Genomic DNA, 19,060 nt, shown 5'->3' with positions numbered 1-19,060 from the left:
AGACTGGTTGGCTGAGTTTGTATCAATAAGCAAGTCTCCGGAGTTTACTACTCCGGAGTTACAAGACTAGACTTTTCAGGACTAGGTTGAGTGACTGGTTTAGCAGTAGACTTTTCAGAATTCGGTTGAGTGACAGGAGTGACTTCAAAATCTTTTATGAGATAAATATGAGAGTTTGCCATATTTAAGAAAGAAAAGATTCGGGTCCGACGGCCCCGCCCACCACGGAGCCCAACAAGGGAACACAGATTCCTGTGTTAGGGCTAGCCGGACCTATACGCAAACTGAAGCCCCACAGTCGGCTTTCCCGAAAGCAGGTACTCCCGAGAGCTTGACCCCAAGCCACTGACACAAGGACTAGTGACCAGCCGATTGACACCCGTGAGGACGACTAAGGTGCCTCCCGTTTAGCTGAAGCAGAGGCCAAAGCAGTGTGTTGGGGACAGTACCTCGCCCCTCAACTACCAGGACCCTCCTTTCCAGCGACACTGGTCTCCACGCACGGCAAACACGTGGGCAGTTTTCTCGCCACTCGAAAACTAGAAACAAGGTCTGTTCCAGCCTCTCGTGACGAGCCCCAAACTCCGTAGAGAGAAACCACAAGGGAGAAGGGAAGGGAAAAAGTTCCAGCCAAGAGGAGAGGAGACGGAAAAGAGGATAGATCACTGGGGCTCCAGGATCGTGACACCCGTCTCACCAAGAAGATGATCCCCTGAAGGGTTAGGGTACCTCGGGATTGCCACACCCGTACTCACAAAAGTGAGCCCCCTGAGGGCCCACTGGCCGAATGATTAAGACCACTGAACTTTCTTCCTATAAGGTATTTTCTCTCTCCTTTCAGCATTCTTTCGTGGTGTAATGGTTAGCACACTCGACGCATATTCGAAAGGTCCATGTTCGAGTCCCGGAGGGAGGCATTCCGCATTTTTCATGTACTCCAGCTTTCAAAAACCTGACTTTACAGTGGCGACCAAACTAAAAAAAGGTGATGAATGATGATTCTTCACCACCAGGATTTGGCTATTGGGTCCCCTAATCCCCGGTCGCCCATTTTCTCCCTCCTTTCGGTATGCCTTTATGGTGTAATGGTGAGCACACTCGACGAATATTCGAGAGGTTCTGGTTCGTGACCCGGCGAAGGCATTGCTCAGCTTTCATGTATTCATGCTTAAAAAAACGTAATGACTCTACAGTCCTAGGTACCAAACCTAGAGAATGGTTTAATTGAAAAAAAAATTTTTTTTTTATATTTGTGTAAGTAAATTTGAGTCACTTTCTCTCAGATACCATGCTTTCCATTAGGCAGATAGCTCTCTCGTCCTTTGATATGATAGACTTTATGAACAAACAATATGTCAACTGCGCGAGATTAGAAATCGTTTCAGGACATTCAAGGGTCCCCTAAGCCTTCGGCTCCTTATGGGACGGCATTCTTTGCATACTCTTTTTTACGCCACTGTCTGTCTGATAGTTTCTAAACTGTGTAATATGGATTTTCAGTGATAGCTGCTTATTTACGGAGGATGGTAATCCAGATTAGGCATCATTTTCGAGGCTGAAATTTCCGGATATAAACTTCTCAAAGCACTTTTAAACTGTGTTATCTGGAACATTGTCCATACACAATATGAAAAGTCCGCCTAGCAATTTTTCCTTTTTTAAACTAAAAGGGCATAAAATAAACTTTATAGTTCTTCATTATTAGCAATACAATAACACAAAATTTTATACCACAACACATGTTAGAATTAATTATGCAAGGTGAATCGAAAAGACCATTGTTACGAGTTTGAAATATTTCTTTCTTTAAACTTTTGTGGCAACGCTGAGCAAGCGCGAGTGGAGATCGTCTAGGCAACGAGGAAGAGAGTGCTCCTGTGGAACTCTCGCAATTAACAGTCTTTAATCGAAAACGAAGATATATAAAATCGCGAATTACGAGAATAAAGTCATTCTTACAAGATGAAGTGCCAGTGGATAATACGGATAATTATTCAAAAGCTTCATGCAGTGGATAAACTACGTTCTAAGTTAGAAGATTTACGCAACGAACGCTACAGCACGCTTTCGGACGTTGATTTGCCAGCCTTTGAAGCAAGCCTCGATGATCTGCAAATTGACCTCGAAACATGCGAGGTAAGCTTTCGAAAAATTCTCAATCAAAATTCTATTGCAAATGTTAAAAATAGTCCGTCCTCTGGCAACTGTAAAGTAAAATTGCCGTCAATTAATCTTCCCGAGTTCTCAGGTTTATATGCCGAATGGCTATCATTGAAATCACAGTTTATGGCATTAATTGATAATAATAATCAGTTGTCAGAACAACAAAAATTATATTATCTTCAATCAGCACTCAAGGGTAATGCCAAACAACTAATAACGGTAAATGATACATATAATAGTTTATTCGAAGCATTAAAAAAACGTTTGGAAAACGCGCGGTTTCTTATAATGAGTCATATTAATGAAATTTTTAACTGCTCTAAAGTTAAATGTGAATACGCATCTAATTTAAGACAGATGCTTGATAAAATCGAAAGTAATTTGTGATCCTTAAAACAGTTGGAATTACACGCAAACCCTCTTTGCGAAGCAATCTTAATATATAAGCATATCTTAATATATAATATGCAATTCTTCAACGAATAGATATTGATACTCGTAAGTTATACGAAACGGAATTAGGTTCTGAATTACCGAGCTGGGCAAAGTTTACAGAATTTATAAACAAAAGATGCCAAGCTTTGGAAAACGTAAACAAAGGTATGGGAGCAAATGAATTTAAACGGAAATTAACTCCGAAATTCAAAACGCTAATAGTAAAAAATGACAAAAATAATTGTATGTTAGGATGCACCGAATCACACCCCATTTTCAGATGTAAAAGTTTTATTGAATCAAACGCAGACGAGAGATTAAAATACGTTAGAAAGTTTAATCTGTATTATAACTGTCTTGGATTTCATGCAATGTCTAAATGCAAGAAAATTCATTTAAAGTGTAAAACATGTAACAAAAATCATAGTACAATGTTACATGGAGAAAATTTCGCGTTCGAAAGGCAAAAACCAAAAAATTAGCATGATTTATTATTGACAGTGGAGCCGATGAAGGGGGAAAGGACAGGAATTTTGAAACCAAGTATTGCGCAATCACCGGTGCCAGATGGCTCAGTTAGCGAAACGCAAAACGCTTCTTGTTTTTTCCACTTAATACAAACAAAAATGTTCTTCTCTCCACGGAGAGACAGACAGACAGACAAAGTAGACAGATGTCTTGTTTCGCACTCGCTAAGTCTTTCTGCACCGATGGGCGAAAAATCAAGCATAGGTGCGAAGGAAAGGTACATAGACAGGGGGGCAATTTCGTATTTGAGGAGAGTAAAAAGGAACTTCGTACATTTTGTACAAGTTCAAAAGGCCAGAAAGAGAAGATGGGACAAAATAAAATTTAAAATAAATGGCCCAAAAATAACAGAGGGGAAAAAAAGGGCATATAAAAGAAAAGGAAAAGAAGTAGAAAATATCCTAAAATACGATTGTGTCCATGAGTGTAGTTAAAAGGAGTTCATTTGCAAAAATTAGTGTCTTAACCCATTAACGGTTTCACCCGGATTTTCTCTTTCTTTTATGCAGGTCTCTTAACGGTTCGTTACGGATTATTGTTAGTTTAAATGTATCCTCGAAAACGGACAGTCCCGTGTTTTTGTATTATCGAAAAAACACGCCAAAAAGGACTAGCCCGTATTTTTGTATGTCTTCCAACCCCCAATGCCTAAGGGGACAAGGGTTCATGCAATCCTGACGACAATAGGTAATGGCTGTCATTAGCGTGGGGAGAAATCTTCTTGATGTTTTGGGATAAAGGCCTTGCACTGACTCTAAAGAAACAAATTTATTACCAGTTACAAAGTGGATGCATATATAAAGGGATTTAAGAATTTCTGTTTTAGAGCAGTTATTGAATAAAAAATAGATTTTTTTACAAAATGAACGTTTACCTATAAGAGCATTAATGAATTAAAACGAGAAAAATAAAAGTAATAAATGCAAACATAAAAATCTGAGAATGCAAATCTTTTAGATTTTACATTACGCCCAAAGAGCGTTTTTTAACGGTTTGTCGGTTACCTTTATTTTTAAATATCATGTTCTTCGCACTTAAACCATAAAACTTCAGTTAAACATCAATACCGCAAAATAAATTTTAAATGAGCATATCTTTAGAATTTACGATACACAGTCTCGCCCGTTGAAGATAATTTTTTATATTATTATTTTCATACAGTGTTGTCTTTGCTCGTTTTAAAATCGTTGAGTTTCTTAATAAAAAATTCATTGAAGTTTTACGAAATAGGAAACATATAATAAAACAAATTCCAAATCTCGGCTTCGAGATGCCCATATTCGGGTGGAAATGTACGTTATTTAAAATTGGATGGGTCTAGGTGCCGTTGTTTTATCACAATGCGAGAAACATACATATATTTATGCAGATTATTCATTATTTAATTTCAAGGCAGATAGCCCTCGAGTGCTCTGCCGTAATCTAATAAACCAAAACCATTATTTAATTTCTTTAAATATAATACAGGGCTGTAATATGTGATAGCAACAGTTTGAAAAGTGAACTGACATAGTTTTCAACGGAAAATGAAAAAATGAAGTTAATAGACCTTCTCGGCTAACGCCCTTTGTTTTAAAAATAATGTATCGTGTAATTTAATGGGAATACGAGATTAAATAATTCTCTTTAAAAAATTCTTCTACAAATTTATATCACGAATAATAAAAACGTGAGGCTGTCTTGATAAATTTATAAATATTATACATCTGACAATGCGATTCAATTATTTGATTTCGTAATTTAAGAGCCTATGATTCTTCTTATAAAACTGTACAGGAATTTAGCAAAGAAGCTATTAAGTAATCTCTTATTACCATTAATCTATGCGATAAATTATTATTATTATTATTATTATTATTACTTTTGGTTCAGTCTTTTACTTCCAAGTATCCTATTACCTCAAATAATCGAAAAAATATATAAATTTAAAACAAAATTCGCCCCCAAATCAGAAATTAGGTTACAAATTTCATGCAAATTTTATTTCAAAAGCTATTTTACGCTCTGTAAAATGATGCAAACTTAAAAATTTAAGATTTTTAGTTTATTCATACATGGAAATATGCGCAAAAAATTTCTTCGACATTAAATTTTAAAAACTCTAAATCGAATTATTATCATCCGTAAACGTAATTGTACAAAATCTGAATTCAATAGCTTATCGATAAGCAGTTCAAAAATCGACGACGAGCTTTTGATTAAACACCGTGAATGAACTGAATACAATTTTTGGAACAGCTCTATTTTTAAGCACTTTGGAAAGATCGGTAAGTTGTTGATATAGCATAACCGTTATTTTTATAACATTATTGGCATTATGAAACGTGTAAGTGACATTCATAAGCGATTCCCGACAGTTCTGTTCATTTGTCAAAGTGGCTGCTTTTGAAAATATTGTGAAGCTCACTCGATGTGCTCCACTATCTATGATACTCATTAAAGATATTTAATAATGTTTTATTTCTATACAGAAATACTGGTAAAATTAAGAGGTCAAATATTTAATTATTTGAGTTATATAACTACTTATACTGTCTCAAGAAATTTTGAGTCATTTTGTAAAAATAATCTTTTCTTTAAAATTCCTTTTTTCCCCCCTACCCCCTATGCTTCATGACTTTATTACTATTCTTATGAATGGAAGGTTTTTAGAGACATTACATTTTTTTTAACAGCAAGAGACATGAAAAATGAGCAATGCCTTACCCGGGACGCGAACCACGGACTTCTCGAATGCGCGCCGAGCGTACTGAGACCACGAATGCATGCTAAAACGGGCGGGAGAAAATACCGTATATACTCCCCCTTTTAAAGGGCGACTGGGGATTAGGGGACCGAATCGCCAAATCCTTGCGGCGGAGAATCATCATCCACCACCTATTTTTGGTTTGGGTGCCACTATAGAAACATTAGGTTATTTCGAAGCAGGACATGTGAAATAGGAGCAATGCCTTCGCCGGCACTCGAACCACCAACCTCTCGAATACACGCCGTGCGTGCTGACCATTACACCACGAAGAAGGCGGGAGAAAATACCTTATAGTTACAAAAACCAAAAGTTCAGTAGGTAGTCACAAATCTAACTAATAAATGCTCTACAAATACAACTTTTAATATTTTAGCAGAATTTTTTGGAAACGTATTTATATAGATTGTTTTAGAAATCGACACAGTTTGATGCCAGTTTAGAGGAGGGGTTGTTTATGAGCGTATTAAAAATGCTTTTCTCACTCAAAATTTTAACTACTTTAAAATAATAATTCATAATCGCACTGAATCTGATGTTTACAATTATTTCCCCTGAGATTTCTTTAAAAAGAAAGAATTACAATTGTGTTTAATGCAGAAAATTTAATGGAATTGGCATCTGCGCAAGAGGACGGGAACTATCAGGGAGGACTTTCTGAGGAAAACTAGATTTCCTTCACATTGAACGTAGAAAACTTTCACCGAACAAGCGTGTTCACCAGGATTTGAACTTATGTAGGATTACCAGTACTCAGCGGTTTTAGCGCTTGGGCACCGCAGGCCGATTAAAAATCTTGTTTAGAAACCTTTAATCTTGATTTAGTGTGACAGGTGCCGTAGTTTGAAGGTAAGGATTACTTGAATGCAGCAAAACACACGAGGACTATCTGCTTTTAAGGAAAGAGATGCCTTCGTAGAGGACTTTTTAACGAGAAAAGTCTCATATTCATGTTATATATAGGGAAAAACATGGAAAAATACCATTCAGCCATCGTATTCGTTCGTCAGGGTGTAAATCGAACTACCAGTATTTACCGGCCACTAATATGGCCGTAGTTGAATAGGGGAAATAACTGTTGGATTGTAAGGCATCTAAATTAAGAAATAAAAAAAAAATCACTTCTGAGGTAATCTTAAACCCAAATTAAGTTTTTTATTATAATTATGAAAGAGTTCAACTCATTTGTTAATTTCCAGATCATTAAAATTAGTGTGGCTTTAATGAATGATTATTTAGACCTGTTACAGGAAACAAATACATCAAAAGTTTCCTTTAAAATATCAGGAATTATTGAAAAATCTTCTGTAATTTATAAACGAGAAAACGTATTTATCCAGATTTTACATGTGTGAAAAAATAATGAATTTTGATCTTCCCTAGTAGAGACATTTGTAATTATATTTCTAGTTCCAAATTCAAAGTGAGAAATCTAGGTGCCTGAAGCCAGAGAACACTATCGATTCTTCTTGGCTTCTATTTTCAGCGACGAAATAGATCAACTGCATGGAATTTTTATGATTTTTCTCAACATGTAAACTAAATGCGTGTAAGTGTTTCTTAGAAAGCTCGTCGGAAGTAGAATACCTTTATCTTGGTAGATAGATATCGTGTGCTTTAGTAAATTTAGCAAATCTAAACACAGGGCCGACAGTACTATGTTTGAGGCCTTTCTCTAACATAGTCGAATAGTGTATCGAACAGTCGAACAATGAAATCACCCTACATCGCCCTCTTTTACTTACTTTTATACTTTTATCTCAATATTATATATTGCATCCACAAAAATTTCTCTAAATTAATGTTATTTGGAATCGAAAACCATTTTATGCTTAAATACATCTTTCCAGATGTTTGTCTTTTACTCACTGAGAGTCAATGCTTCTTGAAGATGTCAATTCATGAATGAAAAATTATTTCTTGCTTTTCCGGTTTCTCCTAACCGTTCCCACAAAGGCCGAACCTTTGGGCAAAAACAGCCCTCCTATGATGTTAATTCCTCAGTAAAAGAGAGAGCACTGAACGGGGTAAAGTAGTAGAAATCTTGACTTTCCTTTTCACTCAAAATTCAAGCATTCCCAAAATCTACTATAAAAGATATACTCCCTAAGGTATAAAATTTTTGTGTAATGAAATTATAAAATGCAATATATATATATATATATATATGCATTATAATATATACATATGCTAAAATATGAATGCATATATATATATATCATTGATTATATATATATATATATATCATTGATGACATATATATATATCATTGATGACATATATATATATCAATTAAACCTTTAGATACACTCACACACATACATAATCAGATATATTACATATATAGAATCACATAGTATCAGTAGGTGAAAGAAGAAAATAAATCCTACTGGTGAAAGATTGCTGAAGAAATTCAAAGCATAATGAAAGTTTCTTTTATCTTGGAATCAAAGAACTTTTTTATCGCTTTAGTTTTTGGGAGACTATTAGATTAAAATGTAATAAATAAATAAGTATATGGAAGAAAAATAAATCTTTAAAGGAAGAAAAAGGAAAAATAGAACCAAACAATCAAATCATTTTCAGCATTAAAACCAATTTTAAGTGTGACAGTATATTTTCCTGCCGATACGAAAACTTAAGAAAATAGACAGAAATCTGCATTGTTTCACCTATCAATATACGACAAATGGAATAACGATACAAGAAAAAGTAAATTTGAAAAATTTGCGAAAGCGGAATAATTTCGAATGCTGCACAAATAGAAAGATACCATGCAGATACATTGGATTTTTTTCGAAGCAAGAAATGCGAAAATTCAGCAGTGCCCTCTTTGTGCTTCTAATAAGGAGGTCTTCCAAATTCTAGCTGGAAGGACTTCCATTTATAACAAGATAGTGAGAATGGCATAATTCCTTATTATTTGTTTTCATTTAAAGGGCGAGAGAGAAGAAGCACGAGGCACTGTCGGAATAATTCATGTGTTAACGAATTATCGTCTGACATGTTTTCGTTGGGGTGCCATTGAAGAGACATAACGTTTTTATGAGAAAAAAAAAAAAAAAAAAAAAAACACGAAAAATCCGTTATCCTATCAGCGGAATACGAACCACAGGCATTCCGACTGATAGTCCGATCTACTATCACTTACACCCCGAGTTCAAATTCTAGCTGGAAGAAGCTCCATTGAGCAATTTCCAGCTCAAAGAAGAATGAGATAATTTCTCATAATCAATACGGATATATAACTGATGATTCTAAAATTCTATTATCATTAAGACTGGAAAAAATACACGATTTAATTCATTTTCATACATTTTAAAAGAAGTTAAATTTTTCAGAGAGTTACTATAAAATATTTATTAGAATGTCAAATTTAAGCATTTCAATTATTTATATAATAAAGGATAAATTTTATATTTATATAATAAAGAAAAATCGTTAATAATATCACTCTGATTTTAGTGGAGATATTTTAAGAAATAAATAAGTGAAAGCTGGAGGAAGAAAAACTATTTCAAGTTATATGTTTATCTTAAAAGTAACGAGAGAAAAACTATTAAAAGAAAAGGCACGCATATCGAAATTGTTTCCTGTACTGCTGACAAATTGTTATATGGCATGCATACTATAATGTTCATGAATAATTGATTGCTACTAGATTAATACAGGCATAGCATATTTCTAGGGACTGATTTGCTGTAATTTCCAATTTGATTTTTGCATACTTTTATATTTAGGACACTAATTACATCACACTGAAGATTACTCAATGCAATAATTCCATTGCAGTTTTATAGAAAATTATAAAATTTTCAGTTTCAATAAACAAATATATAATATTTCGATGACTCAGCAGGTAACATAATCTTTCAAGTTTTTTTCGAAAACACCTCGGCAGATATAGAATCAGCCGCAGACTGTACTAACTTTAACAAGCGCAGTATCTGAGTGTTCACATTTCTGTTTATAACTGCAATAAGAACAAGTATAAGTTTGAAAAGTTTACCAATGGCTATGTGGATAAAAGAGATGATCATAAGTATTTTTTGACCTGGTTTTGGTTTCTGGTCAATACGTTGGCTGTAGGGAAGATTTCGTGATTTTTTCCGTGTGAACTAGTTTTCTTTATAAATTCCTCTAAGTCTTTCGTTAAGTACATACAAAGTTGCTACATTAAACATTAGTAAGTGTTTACATAGGTAAACATTTTAAAAGCGACTAGCGTAAAGAAAGATTATTTAAATTATGTTTTTTTAAATGCAAGTTCAGAACACTGAAAACCAAACAGTAAACATTATAAGACTAATTTAATAATCTTTGGTTTGGTTTACTTGAAAACTTTACTTAAAAAACGTTGAAATTTACAATGTTTACAACAAACTATTATTCTGCCATATTCATCGATTGCGTTAATCAAAATCTAAAATTATTTAACGTAAAATGTAATTATCCGAAAATTATGTAAAATGAGAATTTTTTCCCACTATATCTGTAGTTTACAATGGTTAGAAAAAAAGATAGCTCTAGATAAGAATGAAAATGAATGAAAAAACTCTATTGACTAGAAATAGTCTTTCGAGACCTTAGTGTCAGTAAGCCTGCGGAAGTCAGGTTCCCTTCCAAAAAAGTAAAACTGTTTAAAATGCATATAGTTTAACGCTTCCTGTTTTATTTGGAATAACATTTCAAAAATAAAACTCGTGTTGGTTACGAACCAAGCAATTCTTAACGGGATAAAAAGCCGTACTTTGATAATGCTAGGATCATGCATTCAGTTTTGTCGTTTTAATAAAATCCATTATGATACTTATGCTGGTAATTATAAACTGCATTTACGGATACAGAAGTATGATTAATACACTAATATCACAGAATGTAAGCTTTTTATGCTCTGACAAGTTTTGTCAAGATACCAATTTTTAGTTCATATACAAGTCGTAAATTCCCTAGCCAGATTCCTTTTTTATATAAATAGATGCATAGAGGAGAAAATGGAAAAGTTAATTATATTTTTTATTCTTTTTCAAAATTTAATTCTTTTAGATATAATTTTTAACGATAAACGATATTCTGCTAAGTTATAATACAAAAATTATTACTAATAATAATTTATATCCTAATATTTATATCCTAATTTAATAATATTTATATCACTCAAAACAGAATTGGAAAACTCATTCAAATCATATTTAATCAAAGCATTTTACGAAGTTATGGGAAAAAGGAATTTTGGGGTTTGTTTGATTTTTAACGGTGAATTCAATCATTAAAACATTTTTACCGTGTTTCCTCATTCATAAAACATTAGCAAAATAATTTACTAAATAATTCTTAGATGTAATAGTATTCTTGTTTATCTTTTGTTATATGACTAAAAATAAATAAAAAAGCGGCTGGTATTCAATATTATTTTATTTAATTACAAATACTTGGCTATTGGTACTCAAGACATAGTCTTTCCATATTATCACTTTTCTATTAGGCCTTGAAATTATGTTAACGACCTAATAGAATTCAGAAAATCCTATGATTGCATAAAACTGCGGGAGGTGCTAATAATGACAAATTTTAAATGAAAAGAGAAATTTATTTAAATAAATTTATTTAAATTCTATTTGTGAGTGTCTGCTTTATGCATTTAATGTATCAAATGCAGAAAAGTGAGAAAAATCCATCCAACACAGAGAAATAATTCTTTCTAGTCTGTGGTAAGATTGTATCAAATTCATTTAAACTTCCGTTTAAATTCGAAATGCGATCTCTCAAATCAACGAAGGAATACATTTTTGGCTTTAAATTCTACATTAGTAGCAACTGTATAATAGCTAAACTTACCAAAATATTTGTAGAAAACCGCCAAAATTCTAGAAATTGCTATAAAATCCCGAAAAATATTAGGAAGATTATGCTTGCCAATTCCACGCTGAAAAGACGAAGATGAGCTCGACAGTAAACGAACAACTTGTGGAAAAAATTCAACGCTAAAATATAAATGCATATGCGAAATTTTCCAAAAATTTCTGATAAATATTGTACTCTCATCGTAAATATGTATGGACTTATAATGTGATGAAAACTGAGTCGGTAAAAGAATGGATTAAAATTTAATTTCCCAAAATAAATTGGTTTACTAAAACTAAATAAAATAGATAAGTAAATAGTAAAAAAATTGTGTAACAAAATAAATAATGATCTTTCTTAAAATGCTGCACAATAAAACATGTCGAATAATTGAATGTTCACAAACTTGGAAGCTAAAATTCTAAAAAGATTTCGGAAAATTCGGCAGTCACATGTTAAAAGAAACAAGTCTACAGGCTACTAGTACAAAGAAAGAGGAGGGAGACGAAACTAAACGGAACAACTTCTTCTTGGCATTCAATAGCGGGGAGGCAATTTTATGGCTTATCCATCACACTAAGGGGAAGCAAACATACTGCCTTAGGCTGGGCCATCTTAGAGAGATTTCAGAAAACGAAAGCGATTTTTTTTGGAGGGGTTTGTTGTCTGACAACGCGACCGTTTTCGAAGCATTTCGTTCCGAGAGGCGGGCTCGTTGATGGGTTAAAGAAGCAACTTTAGCTAAGTTAAAAAAAATAAATAAATGAATTCCTACATGGTAATGTATATGCCCTTATCTTGAGACCTAACTAGAAAAGACATATATCAACACAGAGATGTACATAATATTTTAACTCAAGTAACATTAACTATTACCGTTCCCAAAACATTCATGTACATTTCAGAAAAACAGTAATTGACAAAATCATAAATCCATACAAAGTGTGAGAGCATATCAGCAAAAATAAATTATACAGTTTATTTTTCTTAAATATTAGTTAAATATAAAATTAATTTATTAATTTAACCGTTGTAATTTATTATAGTACAAGTTTAACAAATTCCGTCACACTGTATTTATATTTGCTCATAATTCTAAGTTTGATACCTGGAAAAAAAAAAGTCGGAGATCTTAGTTACAAAAATCACAATCTATACTCGTCGATGGTCAAGAAATCCCCTTTTTTTCCCTCTCAAGAAATTCCTGAGCACGAAGAGGGGAGCCTCCGAAGGGTGTGAATTGCTGATAAGAACGGACTACTGATAAGGAATGTGGCGTCTCTACGGTATAGTTACGAAGGAAAGAACCACATGAATTGCTACTATTACTAACTATTGTATAATGTTAGAATCTTATGAAAATAATAAATAAAGAAATTTAATGGCATTTTAGAGAATAAGATATTGTATAGAGAACAACAGAATGTTACTTATATGAATATTCCGTGTCAGGGTTTCTTTTGGATTTCTCTTGTTGATAGTAAACAGCGAACAAGTTGTTTGAAGCTATGTTTCGGAGCTATGTTTAGACCCTGCCTCCAGCTTTCGTGATCGCAGCGCCAGCCAACGAGCCTAGCGCTGACCCAACGGAATCGCCTAGCATGAGCGCCATTTTTCTCTCCACGGAGTTAATTTAAGGCAATCCAATGGGGAATGGTTAAAGTTAAATGCGTTATGTGATTCAGCCTCGATGCGAAATTTAATAACTGAGGAAGCAGCTGATTTATCAGGCTTTCAAAGATCGAAATATAGAGCAGATTTAATTGGATTGAAAAATACTGTAGTTCCGATTTCGGAAAAAATTTATACGCGCATAGCTAACGACGAAGAATCTTTCGGTAAGGAACTCGAATTCTTAATTTTTCCAGAAATTGCTGGAAATGTTCCAGCTGAAAAAATTTAAAATTGCCAGAAAATGTAAAGTATGCTAATCCTAAATTTTATTTACCTAAAAAAATATCGCTTCTTTTGGGAGGTGACGTGTTTTACGAATTATTAAGGGGAAACCAAATCCAGTTAAGGAGTAATTCTATCACTTTAATTGAAACAGTTTTCGGATGGATGGTAACAGGTTCTATTCCCGTCGTGTCTCCAAATAATTCTCGATGTTATTTTATACAAAATGGTGTCGATGAGGGTTTAAGACAATTCTGGGAATTAGAATCAATTGGTGTCCTACAAAGTGTACACTCAGATGAGGAAGCTAGGGCCATAACACTCTTTAAGAATTCTGTGTGTTATAAGGAGGGGAGGTACGAAGTTGGGTTACCATGGAAGCGCGACAAGTGATAACTTAGCAGTTGCCAGGAGACGACTAGTACATTTGAAGAGAAAATTTGAGAGATGCTCAGAACTGTATAACGACTATAGAGAAATACTGGATGATTATGAAACTCAGGGTATCATCGAAAAGGTTCCAAATGACAAGGTAGAAAGTGATAAGCCCCTGTTTTATCTGCCATTTTCAATGGTTTACAGAGACTCCGTCAGTTCCAAGAAACGAAACGTTTTTGATGCCAGTGCACATGAACAGGGTGAACTTTCTCTGAATGACTGTTTATACGCTGGACTTAGCCTTAACCCTCTGATATTCAACATGCTTGTCTTCTTCCGTTTGAATGCGGTGGTCGTCTTAGCAGATATCGAGAAAGCGTTTTTGCAGATATCTCTGCATGAAAAGGATCGAAATGTAGTACGATTTCTGCTTCCAAGTAAAAACCCAGGTACAAATGAACATTATGACATCCAGATTTTCAGATTTTGCCGTGTTCTGTTTGGCGTCAACGCCAGTCCTTTCTTGCTGTCTGCCACCATTAAAGAACACATCGAAAGGTTTCGAGAGTTGCATCCCGCGACGGTGGAAATGCTCGATAAATGTTTATATGTCGACGATTTTGTTGGAGCTCTCGACAACGTCTCATCTGCCTTTCAGATGTCGTGTAAAGCCAAAAGGATTATGGCTGACGCAGGAATGAATTTATGTAAATGGAGTTCTAACAGCAAGGAACTGTTACAAATATGGGAAGACAAATGGTTCAAAATCCATCCCATTCATTCAGAGGCCAGTCCTACTGACAAACTACAAAAGGTTCTCGGTCTTCCGTGGCACGTGCATCAAGACTACATCACTATTGATGTGAAAGATTTACTCGAGTATAATAAAGGAGAAAGTGTTACAAAAAGAACTGTGTTAAAAACAGCGGGAAAATTGTACGATGTGCTTGGTCTTCTAACGCCGTTTACAATCAGACTCAAATGTCTATTCCAAGAACTGTGGCTTAGGAAGTGTTCATGGGATGCAGAACTTCCAGCAGACCTTCTTCAAACGTATACTCAATGGAAGCTTGAGTTATCTGATATTACGAACTTACAAGTCCCTAGGAGGATCCTCGACGGTAGCCTAGGTGATGCCAACGAACTTCAAATCCACGTCTTTTCCGATGCCAGCCAAAGGGCATATGGGACTGTAGTGTACTTAAGAGTTAAAACTAACCAGAATGTTTTGCTTTATAATGATCTGCTTAAAATTACTAATAATTTTTCTAAACTTATTCGTATAGTTTCTTATCTTTTTAGATTTATTTATAACTATAGAAATCCTAAAGACAAAAAAGGTGGGTATCTGAAATGTCAAGAGTTGAACAATTCAGAATTTGTTCTCTTAAAATTTGCCCAAAGTGAGTATTCGGAAGAAATTTCTGCCTTAATAAAAGGTGAGAATGTAAAAGGTAAAAGTAAATTAGCTTCTCTTAATTTTCTTGATAAAAATGGTCTTATTCGCGTTGGAGGACGAATAATAAATTATAGTGTTAACGATAACATTAAACATCCTATTGTCCTCTCATCTAAACATCCCTTGACTTACATGATTGTAGAGTATTTTCATTTGAAATATTTGCATGCAGGATCCCAGACTTTGCTGTACGTAATACGGCAAAGGTATTGGCCGTTAAGCGGGAGGAAATTGTGCAGACTGGTGATACACAATTGTGTCACGTGCACAAAGAACAAACCAGTTGTAGAGCAACAGTTGATGGGCCAACTGCCTAAAGAACTCATAGAACCTTCTCCTCCATTTACGGTTACCGGCATAGATTTTTGCGGACCCTTTTACGTGAAATTCAAAGGACAGAGGAAAGGGGGTATTGAATAAAATATATGTAGCAATTTATGTATGTTTTTGTACTAAGGCAATAAATCTAGACTTTGTGAGTGATTTAACATCAACAGGTTTCATTGCTAGTTTGAAAAGATTTTTCTCTAGGCGAGGCAAGGCTTCTAAGATTTTCACTAACAATGGACGAAATTTCGTTGGCGCAGATGCCGAGCCAAAACGACTTCTGAAAATCGTAAATTCTCCAGATGAACAATTGGTTCAATATTTCACGGAGGAAACAATTGATTGGCATTTTAACCCTCCAGGATCTCCTAATTTTGGAGGATTGTACGAAGCCGGCGTAAAATCTTTCAAGTATCGTTTAAAACGCATAGCCGGAAATTCTCATTTTACTCTGGAAGAATTCATAACAGTATTAGCGGAAATTGAAGGAGTTCTAAACTCCACCATTGACTCCATTGTCGGCTGATTTTGATAACTTTGAAACCCTAACCACAGGGCATTTCCTTATTGGGAGACCCATCACTTCCATCGCAGAACCCCCACTTACAGATATCAATGAAAATAAGCTTAGCAAGTGGGAAAAGGTTTCCAGATGCTCTCAAAGAATCTGGAAGCTTTGGAAAAGAGATTACTTAAATAATTTGCAACAACGCCATAAGTGGCAGTTCAGTAAGAGTAACATAAAGGTTGGAACCTTGGTGCTGGTAAAGGAAGAAAACCTACCATGCACCAAGTGGTTAACAGGAAGATTAGAAGAAATATTCACTGGAAGTGATGGGAAAATAAGAGTTGTGAACATACGCTTGCCACAAGGCAAGATACTTAAAAGATCTGTACGATATATTTGTGTGTTACCTGTGCATTAATTATTGTATTTAAGTTTCATTCCTATATTTAATATTACTATTGTACTTTGAGTGTAATTGCTGTATAACTTTCATTTAATTTTATATTGCATTGTTTTATAAATGATAGAAATATTGGATTAAGAATCCAATCGGCGGGGAGTGTTACGAGTTTGAAATATTTCTTTTTTTAAAACTTTTGTGGCAACGCTGCGCAAGCGCGAGTGGAGATCGTCTAGGCAACGAGGAAGAGAGTTTCACTCTCGACCTACGCAGTCATTAAGCAACGATATTTCTGTTCTCGGTACGAAACAATGTAACTGTAATTTCTGTAATTGTAAATAATTCTGTTCATTAAAGTTTGTGTTCTAAAACTAACTTACAGTTTACCAATTCGACGGATACACGTAACAACCATATTTAAATATCTGCTTCGATGACATCATTCCTTCAGCAATAAGAAAATGCCTTTTAATTTAAGAAACCGCAGAACTTTTCAAAGAACCCAATACATTTTACATCTCATGGTAGATTACAGTAAATACTATAAAAAGCAGGATATTTGTATAATATATACATATATAATCATGGTTAATTGATAAATTACGCTTTAGCAAGATTAAATAAAGTAATAATAAAGTACATTTACTCTACTCATGCATCATCTTTATATATTATATAAGCGGCTAAAATGTGTGTCGCCGATAGTTTATTGTTGCCACTCGGAACAATGAGCGCGAAAATTATCGTTTTCGCAGTTTTTAATTAATATCTCGACCGATTAAAGTCGTACGAAGATGAGAACGGTATCGATGGATTCGAAGAGATTTTTGGAATCCGAGGATACGCGTCTCGAATTTAAACTCGGCGCTGTTCCGCAGATATTCGAGAAAAACGAATTTGGCACGTATCCAAATCCCTCTAATTGGGAAACCCAAGACAGAAAGTGAAAAATGTAGGGAAAACATAGGGGGAAATTAGTTTTTAATTAATATCTCGGCTAAGTAAAGTCCCATGAAGACGCGAATGGTCAAAATGGCGTGACACGGACCTGCGGAATCCAACGGTGTGCTTCTCTAAGCCCGGGAGCCAGCCGTTTCGGAGGAGATGATGTTACTTCACCCCATTATATATATGCGGCTTAAGTGTCTGTTTGTCGACGATAGTTTATTGGTTACTTGCGTAACTGTACCAGCCAATGGGGTGAAGTTGCCACGGCACAGGGTTGCCGTTTCAATTGAGACGTAGACAATTTCCTGTAAAACTTGCCTTTACTATGACCATCAACTATGGCAGTCACGATTACCAGTTAATAAAATTATATCATCAAGTAGAGCATAAATAAAAAACGAACACAAATCTATGGGGGAATTTGTTAATTAAAAACATACAAAATTCTGGAGCAACCACTTTCATCTTTATATTTAGCTACATCTATGTGACACCAGCATGCAGTTGTTTATAGTTGACTAATGTCAGAAGAGAACAGTATAAGGCAAGGGTTCTTAACCAAGTGGGGGGATTTTGTATCTTCAGGGGGGATGCGGTTACCTGTTACGTATTTAGTTTTAATTTATGAATTTAAGAAGCATACTTTTATTCAAATTTTGATATTTATCAATGCTGTTTGTACTTTTTTTTGTCTAATTTATCAAACACATTAAAAAATAATCTAAATTTAAATAAATGTCCAATATTTTTTTAGTTCCAGAAAGGAGGGGTGTGTGGCTGTTTAGCAATTATGAAAGGTGTTGCATGGAGCAAAAAAGGTTGAGAATCACTGGCTTATTACACTATGCTCAGTCTAGTTATATTTTGGAACACAGACATTTATTCTTTGGTGTATTAAAAACTGCAGATAATTGAAACAATGGATACCAAATCACTAATTATGAAAACATACTACTATGTCTATTTTTACCATCAGTTCTGAATTAATTCATATATATTTATCTTTACTTCATTATTAAATTATTTTTTATGATGAATATCTGTCTCTTTCTTTCTTTTTTTAAGAACAGCTATATATATATTGATCATGATAAATCGCAAGATTATGCAAGTGGATTATAATAACTTAAAACTAAAATATGCATGTGAGCCGTGAGGCTAAAAGTTGGGAAACACATTGTTTTAAGATATAGTCTTTTTAAATTTTCTTATTCATGGCAACATACTATAATCTTGTTGATTTTCCTTGACTATATCTCTAGAATTAAGTTGATGTCTGACAAGTATTGTTCTGAAGTTGAATTATCCACCATGATTTGAAATCATACTCTTTACAGTGGAACTAAATATAATATTTAACTGATATTTTTTCAAAGATAATATTTTAAGCAGACGTAAGCACCAAATTTTAATATTACCTTACCAATT

The 19,060-nt window shown here is 34.3% G+C and overlaps 1 long non-coding RNA gene across 1 annotated transcript; it reads left to right on the top strand.

Moving 5' to 3' along the window:
• Nucleotides 1-1,840: 1,840 nt before the first annotated feature.
• LOC146999407 (uncharacterized) lies at nt 1,841-18,669 on the top strand. The gene is made up of 2 exons (XR_015043032.1): nt 1,841-2,136; nt 18,387-18,669. It is a non-coding gene; the product is annotated as an uncharacterized LOC146999407 (long non-coding RNA).
• Nucleotides 18,670-19,060: the final 391 nt, after the last annotated feature.

The sequence above is a fragment of the Stegodyphus dumicola genome, chromosome 1 (genome assembly GCF_044657685.1).
Source record: "Stegodyphus dumicola isolate Sdum_Otavi_A_Nest chromosome 1, ASM4465768v1".
Taxonomy (NCBI): domain Eukaryota; kingdom Metazoa; phylum Arthropoda; class Arachnida; order Araneae; family Eresidae; genus Stegodyphus; species Stegodyphus dumicola.
The sequence above is the reverse complement of the archived record's forward strand: the minus strand, read 5'-3'. Positions and strand labels throughout refer to the sequence as shown.